General features: G+C 42.0%; 2 protein-coding genes across 3 annotated transcripts in view; both read right to left on the bottom strand.

The window, feature by feature from the left end:
- CALN1 (calneuron 1) overlaps positions 1-27,119 on the bottom strand; it is a 269,840-nt gene that overhangs the window by 218,919 nt on the left and 23,802 nt on the right. Inside the window, exon 1 of one of the 2 annotated variants that reach the window (XM_067537932.1) lies at positions 8,126-8,179. The exons of the other annotated variant lie outside the window; for it this stretch is intronic. The gene's annotated coding sequence lies outside the window, so the exon portion shown is untranslated. Of the gene's footprint in view, positions 1-8,125; positions 8,180-27,119 lie in introns of those variants that run through there. 2 annotated transcript variants of the gene reach the window in all.
- The window catches only part of LOC137146567 (S-adenosyl-L-methionine-dependent tRNA 4-demethylwyosine synthase TYW1-like), a 196,118-nt gene that overhangs the window by 39,424 nt on the left and 129,575 nt on the right, over positions 1-27,119 (bottom strand). The gene's annotated exons all lie outside the window — the stretch shown is intronic.

The following is a 27,119-nucleotide window of genomic DNA, read 5'->3' on the forward strand; positions in this document are numbered from 1 at the left end:
GGAACCTGCCTTATCTGATGTCAGGAGAAATAACATGTTAGCCAGTCTCAACCAGCATTAATGCAAGAGGGAGAGAGTGTGGTCCAGTGGTGGTAGCATGGGATAATTAGATTTAACGTCTTCATAGGGGTGGTTCAGATGTCTCAGTGATGCTTGTGGCATAAATGCCTAGACAGATTAGATGGCGCGTCGCAAGGCTTATTTCATTAATGTTCAGGGATCCTCAAGATGGATGGCTCTAGTACCTTCTGAGCTATTCCAGTCCTGGTGAGGGTCAGCTCCACACTCTATTACAGCAATGGCACTAACTTACATACATATTTAACTCTATGCACCCTCAGCAGGATTACTCAGGTGCATAACTTTAAGCATGTATGTAAATCTTTGTAGGATCAGAACTTGTGCATTATCATTAACTATGTCAATCAATAAATAAAAAGCCTCTCCCCTCACACCGGCATGATCACAATCTGAATTTTGTACCCTTTATTAATGAACAGCTGTTACGGAGACTAACAGAGGGCCAGTGGCTCTAAACTGTCCAGTGCACACCAAATATTCCAGTCCTATGCATTGCAACTCCAAGCAGATGCTTAAGGCACTGGACTGGAACTTTCAAGAAGTAATACAGAGAGGCCCAGCACCAGGACAGAGGCTTCACATAGGTGGCCCAGGATCTGTGGGACAGAACCTTAGCTCCTTTTCCACCACTGCAATAGAACCATATGGGGAAAATCTTCTCTCCCCACTCTCCTTCCCATAAGTTTTCCTATGGAAAGGGGTTCTCTAGTCCCTGGTGAATTTGTATGAGAATTTGGGTTTTATTAAAAGGAAGGCTTTTCCCCTCCTCTCTTTCAGAATTTTTGTCAGCTTTTATCTGCAAAAATGGTAGCATTTGATGCTCTGGGAGAAATTGGTGATAACATTTCAGCCACAGCCTCCTCATTCTCAACTCCACTTCTCTGTCCTCTCTGAACCCAATCTAGCAGGATGGAGCATCTGACCACAACAGAGCTCCCTTCACTTGAAACAGCAACAAAAATGTCATTGTTTCATCAACTTTTCAGACCACAATTTGCCCTCAGCAATGAACTGGCTTTCCACACGGCCTGAGAACAGAAATTCATTTGGACAGAGCTGATTCTCTTACAGGGGTACCAGCTATATTGCAAGAACCTAGTAATAAATGTTATACGCCAATAAAGTAACAATGACAGATGCAGGTTTTGGGGCTGGCACTAAACAGTGTACGTGTGTTAATTCTGAAATAAAAGCATCTCATTGTATTGGCCTCCCAGCCACCCCTAAACCATAAACTCCTTTGATATGGAAAAAAACACAAGAGAGCTTATCCAACCCAGGCCCAGCAACCAGACCATACTGCATAGCTGCTAACGGTTCACAGTCACCAGAAGATCAGTTTCCGGAACTGAGCCATCAGGCTCCAGCGCTGCTCTACCTCAACACAGTTCCTACTGAACCAGTCACCTAAAAATCAAGCATCATTTTCTCTTTACTCTGCAACAAAAGGGTTAATTTTGGGTCAGCACTCTGAAAATTTTCATTACTCTTGCCCTCAGCTTTCACTAAATGCCCTAGAGCGGCACAAAATACATAGCTGGCCTTTGTTTATGACCATTTGTGGATGATGACTCAGATCACATAATAAGGAAAGCATCCTGCTTGAAAGTCCATATCAGCCGGGCTACATGGAGACAAGCATTTCAAGCTGCTCTGAACCCTTGTACCCCCAAGTAGCTAGTTCAGAACCCTTCACCACATAGATACATGTGCATTGATTCAGAGATGACCATCAGTATTGCTCATTACATCTACCACTGTCAGAACCAAGAGTAGCACCCTGAAGGCACAACAAGAAAACCCAGCCATTTGGATTATTGTCTAGCAAAACAAGCAGCTCATCTATTACAACAGACCTTTGAGGTCAGTATTTTTCCAGAGATACTTGCTTTGTTCCAGCCTGCAGACATTTTCTGATGCAACAGTATTGATACAGCTCAGTCCAGTCCATCCAAATGGCTGTTTTTTGAGGACAACAGTATTCCCTAGTGACTAACACATATTTCCACTAATCTCATCTGTTGCAAACTGCACTTTAGTTTCTATTGCCTGATGGAACCATCAGATTTGTCTGGTGCTTTTCTGCCCATCACAATCAGGTGGCTGTGGCAGTATATCTGCGCTTGCATGCAGGTAGACATCAGTTTACATCAGACAGTTTGAAAACATCACGCAAACCACCCACCCTCAAACTTTGTGGTGGAAAGTAGGTGCCATCATGTCAAGATCCCAGTAAAAGAAGGAGAGCCACCCTGCTTTCCTAAAGTCCCTGACACCTGCTTGTGCTTCTAATGTTCTGTAACAACATCTGGCCCTGTATCCCTCCCTCCTTAACAGGCCACTGGCTCACAGTCTTCTGCCAATTCTGATCATCAGGAACCACTTTGTGTTATGGGGCAGAGCTCAGATCCTGCTAATCTGCTTCTCCAGCACAAGCATCAAAAGGAAAGATAGGCCAAAGATACATGAGTCTCTGAAAGTGTGTCTGTGAGTTGAGAGATGGGAAGGCTCAAATGCAATGGGACCCAGGAGTGAGCCACCCCTGGATTCCAGTGTGAAGAACAAGCCTGTGAGCTCTAAGGCTCTGCACAATCAAAGCCACCACCAAGTTTGCCCATGTTTGTCCAAAGCCATTTATCTGAGCTAAGCTGGGGATACTGTGGAGGCATCAGAGAAAGAGAGTCCCTGGAAAGAGGGAAAGCCTAGTTCCATTCTCTGAGGTGACACTCTTCAGACCACACACCGAGAAGCACTGACAGACTCCAGAGGGTGCTATTTTATTTGCAATGAGCAGAGTCACCATTAGAGCTCAGCCAACATTTTCAGCTGAAACTATTTTGGAGGGGAAAAAATGCAGATTCGGTGCCTCAAACCATTTTACAAATTTGGTTGTTTCCCCAAATTGTTCGTTTAAATAAAAGCTCTTGAAAAACCTGACAAAAATAGAAACATTTCCGTTTCAATTTTCTGGATCAAAATCACTTTTTGTTTTGAATTTTCCCTTAATTTTAATTAAAAAACAAACAAACCACAGAACCATTCAGAAATGTTCAGAAGATATTCACTTGGGAATGAGCATGGAGATGCGGTTTTAGATGGGACTTACGCTTCCAAGCCATGCAGTCACTTCTAAAAATGTTCCCCTTAGCGTATGTCTAAGCAGCCCACAGCAGTGACTTTCCCAACCTGGGGCAACATACTTAGGTTAGCAGGGCTCACACTCTAAACACATGTAGACAATGCTTTGAAATTGCGGCTCGAACTCTGAAGCCAAGAGAGGGCAGTGGGCTTCAGAGTCCAATTGGTAATGTCAAAATATTGTCTACACAGCTATTTTTAGAGCGCTAGCCCACTAGCCCATGTCTATCAATCCAGGCTGGGAGACTCCCTGCTGTGGGCAGCCACAGGCTGTGTAGGTCATGCCCCGCGTGACTTGCCTGAGATTCCAGTGCAAGTCTGTAGCAGAACCAGGAACTGAGCCCAGATGTCCTGACTCACAGTCCTGTGCCTCAAGCACAAAGCTACGCTACCTGCTACAATCTCCCATAATAGGACATTCACAGAAGTGAACGGTAGTACCATAAAAGCATTTGAGACAATTCGGCTAAGTCAGAACTGAACATGGCACAATTTGCTAAAATGAAAGAATTGCTAGCAAGTTTCTAGGAGTAATGAGAGTTCCTCTGAGGCAGGGAGTAATATAGAGATCTTCCTACCAGCAATGCTTTGCCACTGTTAATTAAGATTCCTGCAGCCTCACCAGAGCTAAAAATGTTTTGTGCATGTCCCAGAGAGGCAGCTCCTGCACTGCTCCATCTGGTATGCCCAATCATGAATCTCCTGCTAGTGCTGTGATTGTGGAATTCAGACCAGGCTAATGGCAGCAGAATCCATCTTGGTACTTTAAAAGCAGAGTGGGATCACCTCCCTACAGACTATAAATAGTGGATACACCATGTAGGCCCATTAATCTGTTCCCTCCCTCTCCCTTTAATCACTGAAAATCTTTTTTTAAAGGGGCACAGTGATCAGTAATATTAGCAATAGGACAGCACGATTTTCAGATCAGGCAGAGATGCTTAAAGAGGCCGCTTTTTTGTCTGCATAAGAGAAGAATGATCCTGAAAGCATTCTATTAATGATGTTGAACTGAACTAGAAGGCTAGGATATAGCTCCGGGTCAAGAACACAAGAGAAAAGCAAGCTGCATGATCCTGTGGTTAGAATCTGAAAAAGGGTATCAGGACTCCTGGGTTCAATTCTCAGATGTGTCTCTGAGAAGCACAGAACTTGGGCACATCACTCAGGAGGCGTTAATACTGACGGCGGCAAATTCGCCGCCACCAGATCGATCTTTCAGGATCGATTGAGCCGTCAGTAAGACCCGCTCAATCGATCAGGAAGTCGACTGAGTAAATCCACCCCCTCAAGTAACGTAGCGCTGTTCCAGTCGGCTCAGTGCAGTGTAAACAGATCTCTGTTTCTCTGGATCTTCATTATGAAACCTGAAAAGCTTCGCTTAAATTTAACATAGCACAACTTATATTTAATGCAATTTCAGTGTAAATGTTTTTACACCAACTGAGCAAAATTGATGTACATTCACCATGACAAGCAATCCATTATTGCCTGTGCCCCTACAGAAATAACCCCTTACACTTCAATTAAAATTTAGAACCTCATTCAATATCATCTAAGGAACTCTTCAGAGAGCGAGAAAGTGGCCTACAATGCAGTTGTTCCTTTATTTATAGAATGGGAGACCATAAGTGATATAAACAGCTTTATTTGCATGCACATTACTTCAGGATATTTTTTTAATGATAATGAAAATATTGACTTAATAGACCATTATATAATAGAAAAATAAACACGCTGATATATTTCATTCTGGTGCCTATTCTATATTAAAATACTGGCACTTACACTGTGACATGCATAATGTATTGTCAGGATCATTTTGTAAATGCTTCATGCAGAAAAATGAGTTGCACAGAGTCTTAGAAAATTTCACAAAAGCTGCTGACCACGTCAGAGACTTTTCTTCTGTATTAAAGCTGTCCTGGCACTGAAAAAAATCATACTCATAATGCCACATATGCAAAATCACTTGCTTCTTGTCAGCTGCCAATATACAATTTGCAAAGCAGCCACGAGCAGTACACAGTGTCAGATCATGATCTGTAATTAGCACCAGTGTAGAAAGCATTACAGTAGATCTATGATATGAAAAACAAAACAGTGCAATGGCGCTGACATCATTTTACTAGGTGTGGTATAAACTGTGGCGTGTGGACATATGGTGCAGAAAGTTTACCTTGCAGACATGCATGGGATGCTTCAAAGGGGAGCTACACAGAGACCGCAACTAATGGGGTTGCTTCATGTGCTCATTTGCATTGTGCTACCCAGAATCCTCCACCAGCTCACTGTGCTGTTCCAGCATCTCTGTGCTGGTGTCTGAGCTCTGGAAATAAAACCAAACGTTTACTTCTCTCTGCTGGTGGATGCAAAATGCTCCCTCCTGCATATTCTGAGAGAGTCAGAAGAAGAAAGGATTTTGTGCCAGCAGTTTCATTCTACATACCTTTACTGTTCTTGGGTTAAGAGAAAAAGAGCAAAGTGATCATTAAGTCTAACCTGAGCAGTATAAGCAGAATCCAAGAATACTGAATTTCATTTAACCAAAGGTTCCTAGATATAGCACCACACTCTTGTAATGTCCCACAGCATTCCCTTGAAAACATGTTTAAATGAAATCTGCATGGCATCTTTTAAATCAAACATCAAACAGTGTCTTTGAAGAGATCAAAGCCTTACAAGTACTGTTCAAAAGGTTCTGGATGTTCTTTGTTTAATTTTAGGGAGAAAGGAGAAAAGACAAACAAGAAATACATGACTCTGAGGCATGAATAAAATGAAATAGATCTTAGGGGGAGGAATATCAAGGTAGGAATTCACGTAAGGTATCTGATACTACATTGTTAAAGCAATACACTAACATCTCCTTCTAAATTATAACAAAACTGCTGCATGAGTTTACTTTCTGTGTTCCCTACAATTAATAAAACCCATGACAAGTAATAATAATTACTTCTTGGATAATATGGTAACTGGAGCCACATAAGTACCTCAGATAGAGAGAAGCATAAAAAGAAATGCTAGGTTTATAAATTATTTTTAAAATTTAAGCTTTTAAAATAAGTATTTTTAATGTTTATTGCTCAATGAGCTACAAGAAGTGATTTTGTCAGGTATTTGGCAGATCTAAACTCAAGACCAAGTGTTTCAAACATGACCAGCAATTTGGGCGCCTAAATGGGCACAGCTTACAGAGGCCTGGTATCCAGAGATGGGTGTTTAAAATCAGTCCGGTTTGAGGAGTTTCAAGGTAAGCATGCAAAAATTGAGGCATCCAAAGTCACCACCACTTTTGAAAATCTTAGGCAAGAATCCATTCACTGTCAGGTCTCTCTTACGCACTCAGAGCTTCCACTGAAGCCAAAAGCCCTTAAAAGTCACCTTTGCCACAACAGAAGACGGAGCACTCTTATAAACTGCACAAAGACGTGGCTCACCGTGATTCAAATCAAGTTTCTGGAAACATCTCTCTCATACCAGGAGAAACTTGATAGGGACATTTACATAGTCACTCCCATACTACAAACTTGAGGTCCGTCCTTACATTAAGGACAGGCCCTTACAGCAAGACTGAATCCTTAAGGGATGATGCAAATAAATTAGACTCAACAGTGATAATCGCAAATAAAAGAGCCTAGGAAATCACTAGTTAACTCCTCACCCTTGCAATCTACAACCACAATTTGGCTTTCTTTACTTTACCTCACCCACAACACACACTCCCAACCTACTCCTCCACACAAAACGTGCAGCTTCGTCTCTAACCATGTAGTGGTTAGAAATTAACATTAGGTCAGTATTAGGCAGACTTAACTGGTCCTCTCCCACCCTCTTTTATAGCTGTGAGAAACTGAGGCCTTGAGAAACCTGAGCTGTTTTTTAAAGTAGAATTTTGTTTGGTGGAATATATAACAGTCCCTCTCCATTCCTACGTCACTCATTCCCTTCAGTGCAGCTATGCTTGTTACACAGCACAATCTCCACATTATTATACAGTTTACATAATGCTAGCTCTGCTTTAATAAGGTGAACACTGCTGCAGTTTCTGACTCGGCTTCATTCAGCTGAGATACTGAAATTTGCACTTGCACTGTGGAAACCAGCAGAAAAAAGTAACAAACATTTAAACTTTTTCTCAGGGCTGCAGTCTTTAATTCTGACCTTCACTAGCAGTCTTAGGAGACCCCAGCAGCTAAAAACTACAGAAAGGAGTACAAGTCTTTCACCATGAGGACACAGGAACAGAAGGGACAATTAATGCGATGGAGGGGTGTAGTGGGGAAAAAATGCTGACTAAAAAAATATGTTTTGCCAGATTTCAGGGAAGCCAAAACATATTGTGATAGAGCTTCTTCTCCGCCTCCGTGGGTCCAGGGTGTGCCTTTGTCCCTCAGAATTACCCCCTCCAGTGGTGGGCGAGGGTAATTCTGTCTCCCAAAATGGCCGTCCCCCTCTGACCTTCAGTCCTGTTTGTGGGTCTGCTAGGCTCTCGTTCCTTCGCTGTGGCTCAGGCCGTAACGTCAAATGGCCAGGAAGGGGGGTAGAGTCCGGTCCCACCCGGAAGAGAGGGAAGGGTCTGGTCCCACCCTTTATTCCACGCCCCAACCCAGGGACCCTACAAGTACCAGTCTCATGCTGCTGGCTTTAAGGAAGCTACTAGCTTCCCTGCATTACTTCCCCCACACTCCTTGGCTCACTGTCCACACCCTGCTTGGACAGGGCTCTTCCCAGCCTCCTTACCTGGGGAGGCTCTTAGTCTCTGGTAGCGCCTCCAGGCATGGCAGCGCCAAACCAAACACCCAGTTCAGTCTCTCCCTCCTGTCAGGGTCTTTTCCCTCAGGCCTCTGGGCCTGGAAAGGTCCTCAGCCCTGTTTAGGGCAAGGTTTCTCCTCAGTCTCTGTACCTGCAGGTTTCTCTCCTGGTCCTTCCCAGCGCTGCCCAGGTCTCCAACCGCACACCTTAGTCCCACAGCTCCTCTCACCCCCCTCTATCTAGCTGGAGGGGAGACTTCTAACAGGTTCTGTCAGGTCCTTGATTGGCCACAGGTGTCCTAATTAACCTGTTCAGTTGCCAAGGGAAAAAGGACCTGCTGATGCTGGGGCTAATATACCTGCCTCCAGTTTGCAAATAGGACCACTCTCTTGTAGCTGTCTGGCCTGTCCCTATCACAATACATTTTACAGCTTTTACTGGAGCTGCACCTTGAACAGTAGCTACATTTCTGAAGAAACAAGCTGTTCTACCTCAAACAATGAATCCCCACTACTGCCAAATATTAATAGAAGCAAACAAAGAATTAAGGAAAAAGGAGGTGACAAATTATTAATTCCTCTTAAAGACCCATTTCTGCTGTCCTGCTTACAGTGGACTGAGTTCACTTGTATGTAAATTGCCTATTGCCATTCCCCTTCCCCACCCTTTGTCTCCTTACTTATCTTTCTTAGAATGCAAGTTCCATACAGTGGGGAATGATCCTCTTGAGTGTTTGAAAATTGTCTAGCAGAGTGAGCACTAGACATGTGTGAATTATGGATTTTTTTCAGTGCACTGGCAATTCAGGGGAAAAAATAATTTGGGATCAATGCAAAATCAAATATTTTCAAAATATTCAGCAAGTTGAAAAGTAAAAAAATTTTGATTTCAAGCATTGTTTTGTTTTATTTATAGATCTACATAAAAGGAAATCTCTAAACAAAATGTCAATTTTGAATTAAAAAGTCAATGTTTCATTTTGAAAATGTCAAAACAAAACATTTTTGTTTTTTTCAGAATTTTGTTTGTTTGGTTTTTTTTAGATTTTTTTCCAACTGATACAATTTGCCAAAATCTACATGGATTTGAGACGTGTTTCAGTCGACCTGGATCTACATTTTCACTAAAATAAGTTTCATTTGAGAAATTTCACCCAGTTCTAATGGGCACTACCACAGATAAAAGTAAATAATAAGACAAAAAAAGAAGGAAATTAAGAGCATGTGAGAAATAAAAACTGCTTATGCCTTGTCCTTATGGTCCCCTGCATAAACACAGATTGCTTAAATTGTGTACTATTTATTTTAAAAGTATGCAATGACTACATTATGGAACTTCATAGAATCGTAGCACTGGAAGGAACCTCAAGAGGTCTTTTAATCCAGCCCCCAACACTCAAGGTAGGACCAAGTGTTACCTAGCTTGATACATGATATTTAGCTGTATTCAGAGATGGCTCCCAAGGAGATGATCCAGTCTGCTGGGTAAACAGTAAACATCTTAAAACCTCACATAAATGCATCTGTCTCCCACAAATCAGCCATTACAGACTACCATGTGAAGACACATTCATGGACTGATTGGCAGATTGGACTCAATGGAAGCGCAGACTCTCAACACCTCTAAAGAAAGAAATAATTTATGCCAATAGGCATATTCCTATTCAGATGTTTTCTTGCAATTCTAAGGAAAACATAAGAGCAAAGTTGCAAGGGTAGCTTATTCTTAAAACACAGTACTGCACACTATTATTATTTATTTGTATTACCATAGTGCCTAGCAGCCCTAGTAATAGACCAGTACTCCACTGCGCTAGGCACTGTACAAATGCAAAAGAAAAAGATTGTAAGCCTTTGAGGCAGGGACTATCTTATATGTATCTCGGACCCTGCAATCCTTACTCTCTGCTCATATAAGTAGCTCCACTGAAATAAACAAGAAAGCTCCTGTAATAAGTAAGGCTTATGAGACCAGGTCCTATATTAGCTATTTTCATATTTTTCATTTTTAAAAATGTAATTTTTGCCTGATCTTGCTCCCATTAAAAACAGTGGGATCAGAAGCAGTACCTATATACCTGATCTTATTATGGACTAGTGACTACCAACAGCTCCCTTTAAAGCCAATGAGAGATACGAGCATTCAGCATCTCTGAAGAGTGGGCCAGAGCCTTACAAATTGCCCTGTTTTGGTAAATAAAAAGTGTTTTTCTTTGTTTTAACTGGGGGTTGCAAAAAAAAAATAGTGTTTTTTTTTAAAGTAACATCTAAAAACTTCTCCTACTTTTGCAGAAAGGCCATACCCACAAACTGAGACCATGTGAGACAATTCTGAGCCCACCGCAAACATTTTCAGCCAAGCCATAAAATGCCAAGCACGGGGACTTATCACAAAACCACTGACAGACACTTAACTGTAATGTCATGAGCAGGTAAACAGCAAAGATCATACAAGAACACCTCCTTCCTCAGTCTTTGCAAGAAACAATAAATCTAGGTTCCCGTTAAAAAAGCATTAGAGGAGATTTGAGGCAGACATATTGGCTTGGCTCTTGATCCAGTGATATGTAGGAAAGCAATAACTACTGATGATGGAATGCCTGGACTTGGAGCATTACCTAGAACGAGTGTCTGAATTTATAGCACTAGTAACTGAAGGCCTGCGCTCGCTCCCACTGAAGTAAATAGGAAATTTGTCATTGGCTTCAATTAGAGCAAAAGTAGGCTTTTAAAGGAAACCTTGCTAAATGGCAACATGCCGTGTTTACATTCATTCAGCAGCTTCGGAGGGTGCAGCTTCAGTTCTCTCACTGATCTCTAAGGCCTTGACTCCATTTGGAACAAACTGGACTCATCATTTGCAAGCTGTGAGACTCCACTGGTGATAGCAATGGTGAAAGGCGACAGACTCTCACAACATTAACCCTACGCGGCGTGTCTCTACACAAGGTCTGAGATTAGAGGATCTCAGAGTCCTGAGAGCTTTATTGTGTCTGCACTTACACAAGTGTAACTCAGGAGTTAACCCCAATGAGGACACAGTAATAAAAAAACTCTGGAGCCTGTCTACACTACACTTCCCACCAATGCCAGCAGGTTGGAGCTGGACTTGTGGTGAACTACAGGCCTGTAGTTTGCAGTTGGATTCTCCTCTCACAGGAGTTTTACACCAGTGAGACTCCAATGGCTTATGTACAATTATTCCTGATTTATATCAGAGTAAGTGAAATTAGAATCAAGCTGTAAGGCTTCAGAGATCCCTCAGACTCAAGCACTATGGATGGCCATACAGTTTGTACAACCAGATGATGTTTTTTCTCTTTTTCCTTTCTCTTTTTCCACGCTTTTTCTCTTCTCTTGAACTGGCACTGTATGTAGACTTGTTATATCTACGAATGACCTGTAGGATTATGCTTGTCATGACAAGGACATAAACAATGCCCCTAAGGAGGATAAGGATGTGTGTAATAAGCTCTAGTATTAAGGGTTGTCTCTTGTAATTGAGTGCCATTGATTTAAATGAGTTTAGATTACTGTAGATGAGACAAACGGATTAAATCAGCCCCTTGCTAGTAGCAAGGTTTAAGAAACAGAGGAGGTGTTAGTTGTTAGAAAAGAACATTCTTGTGTTGGGCCTATGGATGGGAAAGCACGTAACAATGGTTTAAAGAGGCAGGATGGTCTTGTGGTGAAAGCATCAAACTGGAACTCAAGAGATCTGGGCAATTCCCAGCTCTGCCACACACACTTCCTGAGTGACCATGTGCAAGTTACTCAGGGTAAAATTTTCAAAAGTAACTAAGTGACTGCAGAGCCTAAATCCTTTTCTCAAAATTGACTTAGGCACTAAGCGCCATTTACTTTCCATTAGACTTCAGCTCCAAAGTCTCTTCGTAAAATGGAACTTAGGTGCTTTTGAAAATTTTATCCTGAATCTCTCTGCAGCTCAGCTCCTCATCTATTAGGTGGTGATAACAATATTTCCTTTGTCAGTCCCATCAGGTATGTATGGTTTTTGGGGACAGCTGTCTCTCTGACTATGTCTTTGCACAGCACCTAGGACAATGGGGCCCAAATCTTGGCAGGGGCCTGTAGGTTCTACAAATAATAGATACATTCACAGTTTCAAGTTGCTGAAGATGGTTGCACACACTGTCATCAAATTTGATATAGAATTACCATTGAGCTACAGATTCTTTTAGAACTAGCCTCTGCCAGCTGTAATTACCTGGTGTTTGAATGGGCAAGTAATGATACTACCTGTAAGTGGCTGTTACAGTGTAAGCCAGAGCAAAGCCTTGACAGCAAGGTTAAAGAGTATGCTGCTGTTTGCCAGCTCAATGCCATCTGACCTGGAAAAGCTGTGCATTCAGTCAGACTCGATCCTTAGCTTTAAAGGGATATCATTCCTTACAAAACTCAAAGCCCAAGGACTTCCATTCTTTCCATTTGGACCAAAGAGCACAACCAAGCTCACAGCTCTTCAGAACATATTTTGGCCTTGCTACTGTGCTGTGAGTAGAGTGCAAAGGAACCCGAACTGCGCAACACAATTAAACTGTGCTCGGTTTCCATTAAATAACAACTTATCATCAAATGAGAACCACATCTGCACGCTTGATCCGCTTGTGCAGCTCATCCTCAAGACGAATCCTTCACTTACATAGAACAGATTGCACTGGGATTGGCCTGGTTTTATGTGTAATTTTTTAAAAGAGAATTTAACCAATAAACCTTTACACCTGCCATTGAATGCATGAGAATAAATAGCCTGATTTTCCAGGCTGACTCCTTTGGGTGATGTATGGAGCCTAACAGATAGTAAATAACTATTGATTTTAGCTTGATATCTTCACACCATACGCTATGTGACCAAATAGAGAGGTTACTGCCACTTTTGGGGCACTTTCTGCCATAATATAAACTGGGATTATAGCCAAAGACATTTTTCATTGCTTTCTAGGATGAAAATGCTACTTTTGTGAGCCTGAAGCTGTGCGTGGCCTTTATGTGCTTCCATCTGCTTTTAAATGTTACTCTTTCTTCCATAAGCCATGTTGCGTGGGAGTGAAACCCATTCTAAAAGTCAGGCGTGAAAGAAAGGGCAATTCATGAGGCATGTGCTGCTTTTATGTGACTTCTTTTTCTTAAATTACCAGTGCCTACCTTTGTTATTTGTATTATGGCAGCAGGAAACCCAGTCACAGGCTCCATGGTGCAAGGTGCTGTACAGAAAAATAAAGACAACACTCCCTGCCTCAGAGATTTACAGTCTAGCTGTCAGTCAGAATGTAACATCCTACTGTCAGATTATATTTCATCCCTTTGGAGAATTAACACAGTATTTCTCATTGCATTTAGTGCTGGTGAAAGAAGCCAGATAGGCAGCTCTGGAGACTGAAGTCCTCTACTTATTGATATATTAGACAGAGCAGTGCAGGTTTCTCATCCCATCAACGTGCCTCAACCCTCACCTATCTTTCCATTTGGAACTATGCAAAAAGGACCCACAGTGTGAATCAGAGGAAATAATTTTGTCCTTAGTTTGATTGGTCTCAGTTATATTGTGTAAAATAATTATAGTCTATTCCATAAGCATTTCAGATGTTCTGGTGCAAACAAAGGGTTTTATTTCCATATTCTGCCAGGCCTCTGCAACCAGAACAGTAAATTGGCGTCCTGGAGTGAGTTGCAAGGAGCCAGTGCGGTCCCCATGTTTGTGTATCCTCCTCACACAGCAATGCTTCTACTTGCTCACATGCATAGAGCATTCATGTTACTGGCAGGCATTACCTGCGTGGCAATGGGGTGGTGGCTGTGCATGGCATAGCTGCAGGCCAGAGCACAGACCAGTGTGTGAGCCTTTTCAAAAGGCGAGTGCATTCAAAGAGATCAAGAGCTAAATTCTGGAGATTCATGTTGTAGGGTCTGATTTAAAGCCCACTGGCATTAATGGAATGACTCCCATTGTCTTCAGTGGGCTATAGGTCAGGCTGTTCATAAATTCACTAATTTAGGAAATTAAATTGGCTGTATAGAATCAAATGTTTGGGTGGGACCTACCAACAATTTAAAAAGTTCATTTCCTGTCCATATTTTTTGGATAGGGCAGAGACTGAGGGCCTAATTCTAAATATATGTCTACACTGCAAACCCCTGGCAGCCATGTACAGGTATGTGTAATTACACACTGCAATGAAAAACAAACTTCGTCCACACTACAGTGTGCAGCTACACCCATCAGTGAAAGGCTCTGGCAGTGGGGAGGCAGCAGGGAAAGGCTCCAGCCATGGGGAGGCAGCAGATATTACAGGGCTAAAAATAGCAGCGTAGATGGAGGAAGCATGGCTTGGGCACAGAGAGTTGTGTAGGGTAAATATCCTAAAGGTTCAGGTGTGTCTTTACTCACTTAAGCAGTGTCTCACCATCTACACTGCTATTTAAAGATGGCTCCAGCTCTCTGCTGGTGAGAGTAGGCACCACTGAGTCTCTAAGGGTGAGAAAACTGGGGGGAATAGCCCTTGGGAGGTGTAATCTGTGGGTCTCCCGAGAGACAAGCAGAGTCTATCTAGAAAACAAAAAAAGGAAATTACAAATTCTTACAGAGCAGTGACAGTACACAGGACACTACAGTGATATGAGTGCATATGCTCTAGCTGATTTACCCATCAAAGAAGGCTACCACAGTAACAGTTGCTGTAATTACCTACCTCACCACCTTTGACCGCACTGCGTTATCAATTTATGGTGTGCAGACAGTGTACTGTTCTATTACCTACTATGCAGGCTAGTAGTGGAATTCTGTCATCAACTTACCTCATCCTCGGCTCAATGTTCTAACATTATGCTGGAACACGCCCAAAGCAGGGAGGGCTTTTGGGGACTCCAGAATCTTATTTAGAAAAGTAAAGTTAGCTGGAAACAGAAAACTACAGGAGCGGGTTTTTGTTGTTTGTTTTTGTTTTGTTTTGTTTTTTAAATTTTATTTCCTCAGTGCAGTTTTCCAGCTGGAAATTAATTTGGTTTTATATGGCTGTATTTTCTCACTACTGTTTCTCGAAGGCATTTAGTATCTCGGGTAGCTTATTTGCTTAAAGAGATTAAATGTTTTGTTCCAAGCAGAATTTAGCAGCTGAAATGGGAGGTGTACAAGGGATGAGGCTATTTCAGGTCTACCTAAACCAGACTAAATACTGTATAAGAGCAGTTTTAATTATAATCCCATAAACCTGCTACCAAAAAACAATATTTTATTAACATAGTAATTTTCTGATCCACAGCAATCCTCTTGGATTTCTTACCTAGTCTTCTGTGTGGAAACTCCACTGATATTTATTTTTCGCAGAATTAATCTATATGTGGACGATATATTGCATCATTCACACTGCAGCCTATTATGCGAGACTGAATCACATTAGAATTCCCCCATGGTCTCTAGCACCGGGTTGAAATATGCACTCCAACATGATGATTCTGAAGCAGATTTTTATTTATTAGCCACTTTGCAAGTATTGTGCATGCAAAAAACAAGGTTACTTACCAGTAATTGATGTTCTTCGAGATGTGTTGCTCACGTCCATTCCACAGCCCACCCTCCGGTCCCCGCCACCGGAGTTGGCGGAAAGAAGGGACTGAGGGGGCGTAGGGCCGGCAGTGCCTCATATACCGCGGCATGTGCGTGGGGCTCCAGAGGGCACCAGAGCCGGCCTTACGGGATCTGCTAAGGGGATAAAAGTTCCGGTAGCCGTGCATGGAGGCGTGCACACACCTATAGTGGAATGGACATGAGCAATCACTCGAAGAAGACTGCACCAGCCCCAGTGCAAGGAAACATATTGTCAGTATGTGGCACTGGAAATGACAGCTCTGTCTATTATAATGTAAATCAGCCCAACACACGCAAATAACAAGTGTGCTTTTGAAAACGGCTATCATTTCTACATAAGGTTTGACAGTGACCCAGCTGAGAATTCAGATGTAGCCTCCACATACAATAGTTTACAGCAGGAAAGTTGAATGTTAACCATTAAAATAAAAACTGGACCAAGGATCCACATGCCATTTGTCCGTTCTGTAAAATACAGAGGATTCTCAGAGCACTGTCTCCTCTGCATGGTAGGTACCCCGTAGGGGAAACAGTATAAGTAATTTCTGTTCCTTCAGCAACACAACCTGCAGCCTCCCTGCCCGCTTGCCATCTGCCTGTGCCAGTGTGCCCATTGTGCAGGCTGCATTAGGGAAAAGAGAAGAGGGGTAGTTTGGGCACCCAGCACCATAAGCAGAGAAGACAGATACATAGTATTAAAGCAGACACCGCCCAGATCCATTCCGAATCAGCTCTGAGCAGGAAGTTGAATCCAGGTCTCCAACTTCCAAGGGAGTGCCCTAACAGCTGGTCTACTGGCTATCTCAGCATCCCTCTCTCTCATTTTGCCTACACTCAGGCAAAATGCCCCTTTTTATGAAAATGGGAAAGCAGGATTTGAGGCCAGTCATTTGGCCCAAAATGGCAAAAAGAAATTGTAAGTTAAAGCTAAACCTCTTTATATAGGGGAATGTATTGCATCTAAAAAGTGCGGGGGGGGGGGGGGTCTGATTTACAGGAATCCCCCTCTCCCCCAAAGCACAGGAAATAGATAAACAACATTGTGTAACTTTTAAAATCTTTTAAAACTTTTTTTTTTTTTGCGTGCAACAGCCAATACTAAGCACTGTTCACCTTAATCTAACTCAGAGTTGCGTTTCATAGAATAGTCTATTCAATTTGACCTTCTCGTTGCTCAGTAAGAAGACAGAGTAACAATGAACTGAACAAACTCAAATTATGCCACATGTAATCACAATACGATTGGCTTCTACATTACGGAAATTGAGTTTTCTACATATCCTCTGCCTATAAGAGGTGGACTAAAATTCACGTTCTCTTCCCAAAGCTCTCTTTCTGGTGCAAGTCAATGGAAATAGAATCCATTCCAGGAAATAAAAGGAGGACCACAAACTTCACCTGACATTTGCATATAATGAGAACTGCAATGCAAAGTTTCTCTTTAGCTACTTTAAGGCTTTCAAGCCACAATTTAAAATAAAAATAAGCAAACAATGTTCATAAAGGCAGCTTTGCCCCATAATGATAAAATGTAACTTGAGAATGCATCTGTCAATGGGAAGAATTACGCAAGCTACTGATGAAATGTATATTATGGTGTGATTTATTTGAAGCAATCAGTCAATTTGTAAATATTGCCATTAAATCAGTTTCTTGATTTGAATCTTGCTAATCATAAACATGATTTGAGGAATGAAACAAACATGGAATTCTCTATATCATCTTCACCCATACTAAACATAAGTGTTTCAATCAAATAAGGTCCCTGCAGTTTTTCCATATTTTACAGCTAAGGATGGTAGTATCTATTTCTTAATTTTGAAAAAATTCGGAAACTGAAACTGATAACAGAAAAGACACCTATAGTCTGTCATTTTAGCATGTTGTAGAAGATTAGAGAGGACTCATATAAGAGATCCAGTCTTTTAAACTAGTTATCCTGAAGGAATGTTAATCCCACAACCCATTTTCTAGACTGCAGAAGGCTTTTCTAGAAGATGTCATTATTCTTCCTACCTTCCATGAGAGAACACTGAGATCAATGGGATTCTTCGCTGGCCACATGCTCACTGACACAGACATGGGCAGGGTGGAGAGTTGAATGGAGTATTTTGTTGGTGGTGGAGGGGTTAAAGAATTAAGGCCCCTGTCCTTCAGGGAGCTCTGTGTATGTGGACCCCTTTGCCCAGGCAAAGCTCCTTACTAGATCAGAGCATTTAATTATATTAGACAATATTTAATAAAGTACCAAAGGATCTGACCCTACAAAGTGCTGAGAAACCTCTGCAACAAGCCAAGTGCCCTCAACACTCAAAGACTTGAAAGGGAGTTGGGGACGCTCAGCACCCCTACAAGAAGGAATCTCATAAGATCAGGCCCAAATGAAGCTACAGCACAAATTAAAAGCTGAGGGCAAGTAGTATTACAGATGCCCTTTTAAGGCACAATCATGTTATATAGCTAACCAAATAATCTACCCTCAGGATTATAATTTTCCTTGCCCACCTATAAAAAATAAGACACAGATAAAGAATATAGGGAAGATAAAAAATAATCTCTGCAAGGTGAGAAATATCAGTTTAGCCTTACTGGATATTGCAGATCAGGCTCATCTCTAACAAACCTAAGCCAATAGCAGTCCTCATGGGAACAGGAACATTCTTCTGACATCAGGTGGGAAACGAACAGCAGGACCAAATCATCTCTCAAGAACAAACATCCTGTTTCCATGCTAGCCATGAAAACCAAGGGCCATAAAGGTAGAAAACCTGATAACCTACAAGTAGACTAGGATGCTTTGCAGAGTTTCTGTATGAGGGATTCAGGTCTTTAAAGTGCCTCAAAGAAGAGCTCTATGTAAACTCAAACATTTGTCTCTCTCACCAACAGAAATTAGTCCAATACAAGATACTACCTTACCCACCTTGGTGCTACCATATTAAGGAATCATTATGCACTAAAAATACTTAGGACAATATTTATTCCTAGTTCTCATGGCCTAATCACAGTTAAGAGACCACATTACATATACCTGACAAATACTTATTGCTGCCCTGCTGAAGAGCGAATGAAGTTATGCTGGGGAAGCTAAAACCCAGATGGAGCATCTTTACCTCCCTCCCCCAACCACGTGGTACCAGAGGGAAAACTGCAAAGAGGGACCAGCCAGAAACTCCAACTGGTAGGAACAGAAGCAGCCGAAGCAGGGACCTTCCAATTTCCAGAGAATTTTCTACAGTTCTGATTGGATTATCTCTGCCCTGTGCTGATTGTCTGTTTGCTCCAACCCCCTCCCAGACTCTTCATCTCAGCTTCACTCCACACCTGCCCCTTCTACCTCTTTCCCTCTATGCCGTCTTCCTCACCGCTTCCCTTCAATGTCTCTTCTGCCTTCATTTTTCTTTCTATTCAGCTGATCCCCTGCTAAATAAGCCGACCCTCCCAATAAATCGTGAAACTAACAGTTACACAATGGAGGGTGTTCAAGAGCATAATTTTTTTCAGACTCCAGCACTCTTTAACTGCAATTCATAATGATTAAACCAGCCATGTACAACAGCATAAGACCATCAGTGCTTTGCTAACTTATTTATTTGTATTGCAGTAGTGTTATGGACCAGGACACCATTGTGCTAGGCACTGTACAAATACAATGTAAACCATGGTGCTTTTCAGGAGCCAGACTTTTCATAGAATGGCAAAATGTTAGTGAATGGAAAGTTAAGCACACAGTATTCTGAATGCTTAACCTACTCCAAATCGCTGAGACATGGCCAAATTCTGCTTGCAAATCTGTGCTCTGGCTGTTATTTTTTGTATTGTACTAGTATCTAGAGGTCCCAAACGCAACAGAATCAATATAACAAGCCACCCTTAGAAATTAGAGGAAAGGCTTAGAAATTAGACTTGGAAATTATATCCAGTGTTTAAACAAGTAAAGGCAAGAATTTGCACGATACAGTTTGAAAACTGCTACAGGAGCTGAGTGAGACCATACACTGAAACTACACTGTAAAGGAACAACACACATTATTTCAAGTTAACTTCGGTAGAGACTTTTTTTTGGTCATTATCCTCCATTGAAAGTTCTCCATCACCTTTGAAGCCAGTAGATTTTGGTCAAGGCACAAGATAACGCAGAGTAACAAATGAAGCTGCCAGGTGCTGACTGGGATGTGGAAGTGAGTCAGTGCAGCGCCTCTGCAAGCTACACAAGATTGCTGTAGGATAATGTAGATCTGATAAATGTGACACCTAAATGTATCATTTCCTCCTATATCAGTGTACTGTGCAGGGTAATGAACTTTATTGCCAGGCTGTACTCAGAACTACTGAGTGGAACAAGACTGCTTCCCTGAAAAATATTTCAAAGCCGAGTTCCATATTCTCCATGTAATGAGAGTAATGTACAAAAATTTCCCCCTGCAAAAGTTCTGTCCTTGTCTGCTCTGGAGATATACACAAATTTCAGCTAGAGCATAGCTGCACCATAGCAAACCCTTGGTGAAGACAGGGTAAAATGCTGAAAGCCAGATTTGCACCAGCATAACTTGGCCTGGTTTCAAGCACTGGTGCCCATAGTAGCTTTGTCTTTCTACACAAGGGGTTTTGCACTACAGCTGCTACACTAATAACGGGCCACGGATGGTTGAAACTGAAGCAACGCCACCATGTAGACAATACCTTAGTTTCATTTAGCTTCCCATGAGCAAACTGATTGAAAAGGAGAAATTCCATGTCACTGGCAATAAGACAACCACACAGGGGACTATGTAAGTGCCAATAAATTTGACAAGCGTCTACTCATTTCCTGGGGTAATCCACTGAATGGGAATGGAGCATTTAGTGACTAATTATTCACATCTGACGCTTTCTCTCTGTTTTCTAAATAACATGTATTTAGTGCTAAGATGATTTAAACAGCTGATCCAATCTGAGCCCCTTGGCAAAAAGGATTAAATTTAGCATGGCGATGGTAGTTTCAACTCCCAGATGGCTGCCCCAGAGGTGAGGATTACACTATTATCAGCATGCATAGAAATGGAGATAAAAAACACGTATGGCAAATCCATTAGAAGAGGGAGATAGAGAAATAGATCACAAAAAGCATTGGGGGAGAGGGGGGACAGTAACTAATTAAGGCACTGCAAAATTTCCTGCCTTTCCCATCAACTGGTCGTTTTCTCTCAGAGGAGCAATGTCATCATGGGCCTCATCCCGAAAAATGCATGTTTAAACTTGATTCATGTGAGTAGACACATTGAAGTCAATGAAGTCAAGCATGTGTGTAAGTCTATGCAGGTTGGGGCCCATAGCAAACATTTTATAACTAACAAACAACACTTAATGCTAACATATAACCAGACATATCGACCTTTACTGGAGCTATATATGGAGGCAGGGCGAATACAATAGGTTCATATATCAGATTTCCCAGGATAAGAGGCCAATCCAGTTTAATCATACTCATGCAAGAAGTCCCGAAGCAAGTTTGATCTCGGTCAGTGGTTTTATGGAAAATCTGGATCTCCCTGGTGCTGCAGGAGGCATTGTTGGCTGGCTATCCAGCAGGAAGGAAGCCTAATCAGTAAGTAGTTATCTTCTGCCTACCTCCATTTCAACTGGATAAGGCAGTTCTCTTTGCTTCCTGTCATAAGCAATTATATAATGCTACTATGCAGTTAAACAGCTGCCACATTCTGCCCTTGAGATGGCCACATTTCAGAGGCAAGAGAAGGAATGTCTCTCTATAATTTGTACAGGAGTTTGTAAAACTGCTCTATAAATGTGATACCTACAAATACATTACATATAAGCACTATGTGAATTCTTTTCCTCTATGGCATCAGTCCATCTAATTATGTTCTCAAGAAAATATGTAGAAGCAAAGGAGATAAAGGAGTCAGTCGTATTCATGGAAGTAGCCCCAGTGATCTCACTGGGATTTCTTGAGTCAGGATTTGACCCCAATTAATAATATTCTGAACAGCCACCAAAATAGAATTTGTCTTCTACAGACAGTGGACACGTTTAAATGGTTATCAGTCAGTACTGAATCCATTTGTACTCATCAACTGTGATATGGGTAAGCCATGACAGTCCTTGGATTGGAAGGTAAAAGTTTTCATATCATGTGCTTAAAGAACACCAAGCGGAGACTAAATCTGTGTGACGATTGGCTTCAGATATACCAACACAAAAGGCAACAGAGGGAAGTTTATGATACTGATGGGGAGCTTGTGGTGAGAAGGGTCTTGGCAATAATGAAGAGGGAGAAAGAGAAGCACAGGTTAAAACATAAGACTTCCACCTCCTGACATCTACCTCCACAAATGATGAAATGATTTGTGAAGGACTGATAGTTAAAGGCATGTAAGGCTAGTTTGTGACTTGTCCTACACAGCCACTCAGCAGAAGTGGGACTGAGAATTCACATTACATGCCTGCAAAGGCTACACAGACCTTGGGAATAAGCAGGCATGCTGGACTGGGTGGCTGGACTGTGGAAATGGATTTACCCTTTGTTCTGCCCCAACGACGTATCCAAACAGTGTAGCTGAGCTGGCCCGGAGGGTGCCATAATTTACTGCTGACATAAGCTAGTAACAAAACTATCTCACCGGCGTAACAAGAAAGCAGAGAGGTATTATTATATATTTGTATTATAGTAGTGCCTAGAGACCCCAACAGAGAGACACTGTTAATACACATAGTATTGGCTGTATCACTTAAATAAACATGACAAAGGGGAGACAGACACAGAGAGGTGAAATGACTTGCCCAAGGTCTCAAAGCCATTCAATGGCAGAGCCAGGACTAGAACCCAAGTCTCCTGACTCCCAATTCAGTCCCTGACCCACTGGATCATGCTGCCTCACGGGGTGGTGAGGCAACATGCCATGCTGAGGGCTGTGACTGAAGGCATACTGTTTAGCTTGCAGTTTTCAGGGCAGTCACTCAGAGCAGCTGCAGCAATAGGAATTTCAGCAGCACCGCCCCCCCCCCCCCCAGCAAGCGTAGTATCATATTTCAGCATATCGTTACAGGTGGCAAAATGGAAAAAGCTTAGGGCCAGATTTTATAATACTCCATCTGGCATTCCTGCAACAGAATCCCCTTCTGCTCTAAAATGCAGGGCTTGCACTGCACACATGGCAGATGGAGCTTTTATTGAACCAGGCCTGAGAGAAGAAAAAAATAAGATTACTCCATAGTTAAGGTATAAATGTGATATAGGTAATCCATCTGTCAGATAATCATCCTGAAACTGTAATTAACAACTGCCCCTGTAATGAGATGTACCAGTTCTCAAACATATGCCTCTCCATTTGTATCTAACCAGAGAAGCAAGTTGGAACAAGGATCTAAGTATAATTTTATAATTTTTAGAAGCTTTTTTTAAATCACTCTTGTTTTGACCCCTAATCCCCAAAATTTAAAGGTTTGTCTACATGAACATTTAGTTCGCAGCAAAGTGGGGTGTAAATCTAACCTGCATTAGCCTGCCACGCATTAAGCATCCGTGTGGACCCTGCTGACACACATTAAAAGTTCCCTGGTTCACTTTGACCTGGAAAGTGGAATAGATCAAAGTGCAGGAGGGAACTTTTAGTGTGTGTCAGCTCTTAGTCCATGGCAGGCTAGCGCATGAATTAAATGTTGCCATGAATTAAATGTTTGTTTAGACAAGCCCTAAGATTCTTGCTACATACATTTGTTTGAATATGGCTAATTAGCTGATATGAAATATGGAAGTTTCTGTCCCTGCCACTGTATATTACTAAAGTAGGTCTGTCTGTATCAAGGTTCTCTCTAGAAATATTCCCTGCCAAAAAAAGAGAACTTACGATGAAAGCAGTGTTGCTGACTTATGATTTTATCATGGATCTTGCAACATTTCTTAAATCCCCAGCTCATGGACTCTTGTGAATACATGAGAATTTCAGCTTTTCTTTTTTTTTTTAAGTAAGTTTCTAGTCCTCATAGAAGCTTAAAAAACAAAAGCACATCCTAAAGGTTAAAAAGCCAGAATGGTGAATAAAGACAACACCCCTTCTGTAAACATTTTTAAGTCTCATGATTTTTGAACACTTGGGACTGACAATATCATTATTAAAGTGCAAACAACTGCACGCATCAACTCTCACATCAACCCACTATGATAGAAAAGCATGCTCATTTTATAGCTCGGAGACTCGTGGATAAAAATTGAGGGTCTGATTTTCAAAAGTGCTGAGCGCTCCCGATTCTGACTGAAGCCAATGGATGCTCACCATCTTTGAACAACAGACACTGAGCAACTTCCCCATGGCCACACAGCAAGTTAGCATAGCTTGAACCAGTCATGAATAGGACTCAGGAACCCTGAAACCCACTACACACTATCCTTGCCGTCACTTCAAATTATTCCCAGCCTGATGTCAACAACTTCTTCTAAGTGAAATATTTTAAAACCACAGGACTAAATATAACCATGTCTATGGTCTCTATGTTTGCTTCTCTGCATCTACAGGTCCCTGTTGGGTCTCCAGCCTTCTTCAAAATAAAAGCCTTAACAAAGAGTTCTAAAATAAAACAGATCTTTCCCCTTTGAGCATCAAAGATCCATCACAACCCCAGTGATTAATATGTATGTTCCAAATAAAACACATCTTTCCTTCCCCCATCCCCTACAAACTACCAATTTCCTACTTGTGTGTTTCTAGCTAGACATTCACAGAAACATTTTACACACTAGACCACCTTCTTCTAAGCAGACTGCTATTCCCGCTAGTTCACTGGGATCTACTGCTGCAGAACAGGGGTAGATCAAAGCACCCCACAGCAGCCTCTCTCTCAAATCCCGCTGTAGCAATCACATAAACTCAGCCTGAAGGAGCAAGGCAAGCCAGATGAAAGCTTGCCTGGCCAGTGGAAAGGGAAGCTGGTGGGTCTCATGCTAACCTCCAGGTTGATTTGGTGGAGCACAAATCTCTAAAGAAAAAAACCCTACTTTAGCACCGTTCCACTTGCCACACAACTGACTCAGCTCTAGCCCTCACAATGTGTCACAGCTGTCACCTCCTGTTAAGCGCTTTAAAAAAAAATATTGCAATATTCCATTTCTAAAAGTACTACGGCAGTGGCCCAAACCAGTGCATCTTACAGTAGTGCTGCTGGATTATCTTCTGGGGCTATTCTGGCACTTGGACAACGCGGCATCAATTCCCTGCTTTGCCATAGACCTCCTATGAAATCTTGGCAACTCACTTAGTATCTCTGTGCTTCAGTTCCTATCTGTGAAATGGAGAGAATAGTAATTCCCTACCTCCCAGAGGTGTTGTCAGGGCAATTACATTAGAAATTGTGAGGTGTGCAGATACTATGTCTTAGGTACTTAAATGGCCACCTTTGCCAATGTTTTGCATGATTGCTGTAGAATAGCATCATATTATTTTCCTAAAGGAGGACACGACATCCAACAGAAAACCAGTGATGTAGCAATGCTTTAGCTCTAGCATTTCCAGGCATGGCATCCCTGACTCAGCATCCGGGGTTAAAACTTGAGCCAAAGCTGTTATTATGGAGACAACCTTGTAGTCATTTGTGCTAGAGCAATTACAAGTTAAAAATTATCACACAAGTACCTGCCCTGAGAGGAAAATTAATTTCCCCCTGAGTTCAGGCATGAAACAGAACAATGTCTACTTGTAAAGCAAGTCTTTTTCTGACTATATTTCTGCTGTGCATACAACCAGCCAGGATGACACAAAACTGTGATAATAAATGTGATAAATGTAATAATAAATAACAATCTCACTGCATTTTAGAATATCAATGTCAGCCACTGAAAAAGGTGTCACATTTCAGTGTGCACTACAGATATTGCTTTTGAAATGTGCACTTGCTGGAACAAGCGCCTGTCATAGCATCTTGAGAATCTTTTAGCAGAGTGCAGGTGAAGAAAGTCAAACCAGGTTTAGAGGAAGGCTGGATGTAATTTTAGACCTGGTGATAGCAAATTTTTGCAGAAGAGCTCTGGATCCTTTAGAAACTCGTGTATATATATATATATATATATATATATAAGCTGAATTCAGATAGTCTGGATGTTCTTGACTCACAAGCTGACCCTAAAAAAGGTTACCAAACAAGAATCCACTTTGGCTTGTTTGAATGATTCCAAATGGTACTTCAGCCAGTGGCTCAAACCAGTTCAGGCACAACACAACAACAACAAAGCTAATGTCATTACAAGTTTGTTTTATAGCTGTTTGACCATATTTGAATTTAAACATGAAGCAACTCAAACCATTCTGTATACTTTAGTTTCCTATTTTGTTATACCAAGCATTGTTTGATTTTAAGAACCTTTCACGCCCTTACCTTAAGAAACCTTGTGAATGTAAAATGAACCCATAGAAAGCTTAGAAGTCATGCATAAAATATGGGGAGGGAGGGGGAGATCCCATGTGCTTCCCCTACCAGCAAGAGTAAAATAGGGATTCTAGAACGCGGGTAACAAGATGAACATCTTCCCAAGGTGATGGGAAGAAAATATCTGTTATTCACAATCAGAAAAGTTAACTAAAACCATTAAATACTCTTTCTGGAAGTCTGCAATGTGACGCTATTTTATCTCTTAGAATCCAGCATGACACCACACAGGAACCCAAAAACCAGAGACCCCCACGGCAGGCTGGTCTCTAAAACAGAGAGGCATAACTCCCCATACCTTGCTGAAGTGATAGCAAATCACTAGGCAGCAGTGAAAGGGGAACAGCAGGATACGGACCATGGACTTCAGAAAAGCGGACTTTGATTCCCTCAGGGAACTGATGGGCAGGATTCCCTGGGAGGCTAATATGAGGGGGAAAGGAACCCAAGAGAGCTGGCTGTATTTTAAGGAGACCTTATTGAGGGCACAAGAGCAAACCATCCCGATGTGCAGAAAGAATAGCAAATATGGTAGGCGTCCAGCTTGGCTTAACAAAGATGTCCTTGGTGAACTTAAACGCAAAAAAGAAGCTTACAAGAAGTGGAAGCTTGGTCAGATGACTAGGGAGGATTATATAAACACTGCTCGAACGTGCAGGAATGAAATGAGGAAGGCCAAAGCGCAATTGGAGTTGCAGCTAGCAAGGGACGTGAAGGGGAACAAAAAGGGTTTCTACAGGCATGTTGCCAACAAGAGGAAGATTCGGGAAAGTGTAGGCCCCTTAAAGAAAGAGGGAGGCGACCTAGTGACGGAGGATGTGGAGAAGGCTGAGGTACTCAATGCCTTTTTTGCCTCTGTCTTCACAGACAAGATCAGCTCCCAGACTGCTGTACTGGGTGGCACAGAATGGGAAGGAGGCAAACATCCCGCAGTGCTGAAGGAACAGGTTCAAGACTATTTAGAAGGATTGGACATTCACAAGTCCATGGGGCCGGATGCAATGCACCCCAGGGTGCTGAGGGAGTTGGCTGAGGTGATTTCAGAGCCATTGGCTATTATCTTTGAAAGCTCGTGGCAACAGGGGGAGGTCCCTGAGGACTGGAAAAAAGCAAATATAGTGCCC

The sequence above is a fragment of the Emydura macquarii genome, unplaced genomic scaffold (genome assembly GCF_026122565.2).
Source record: "Emydura macquarii macquarii isolate MOO-44397 ecotype Brisbane River unplaced genomic scaffold, CSIRO-AGI_Emac_v2 contig_450, whole genome shotgun sequence".
Classification (NCBI taxonomy): Eukaryota; Metazoa; Chordata; order Testudines; family Chelidae; genus Emydura; species Emydura macquarii.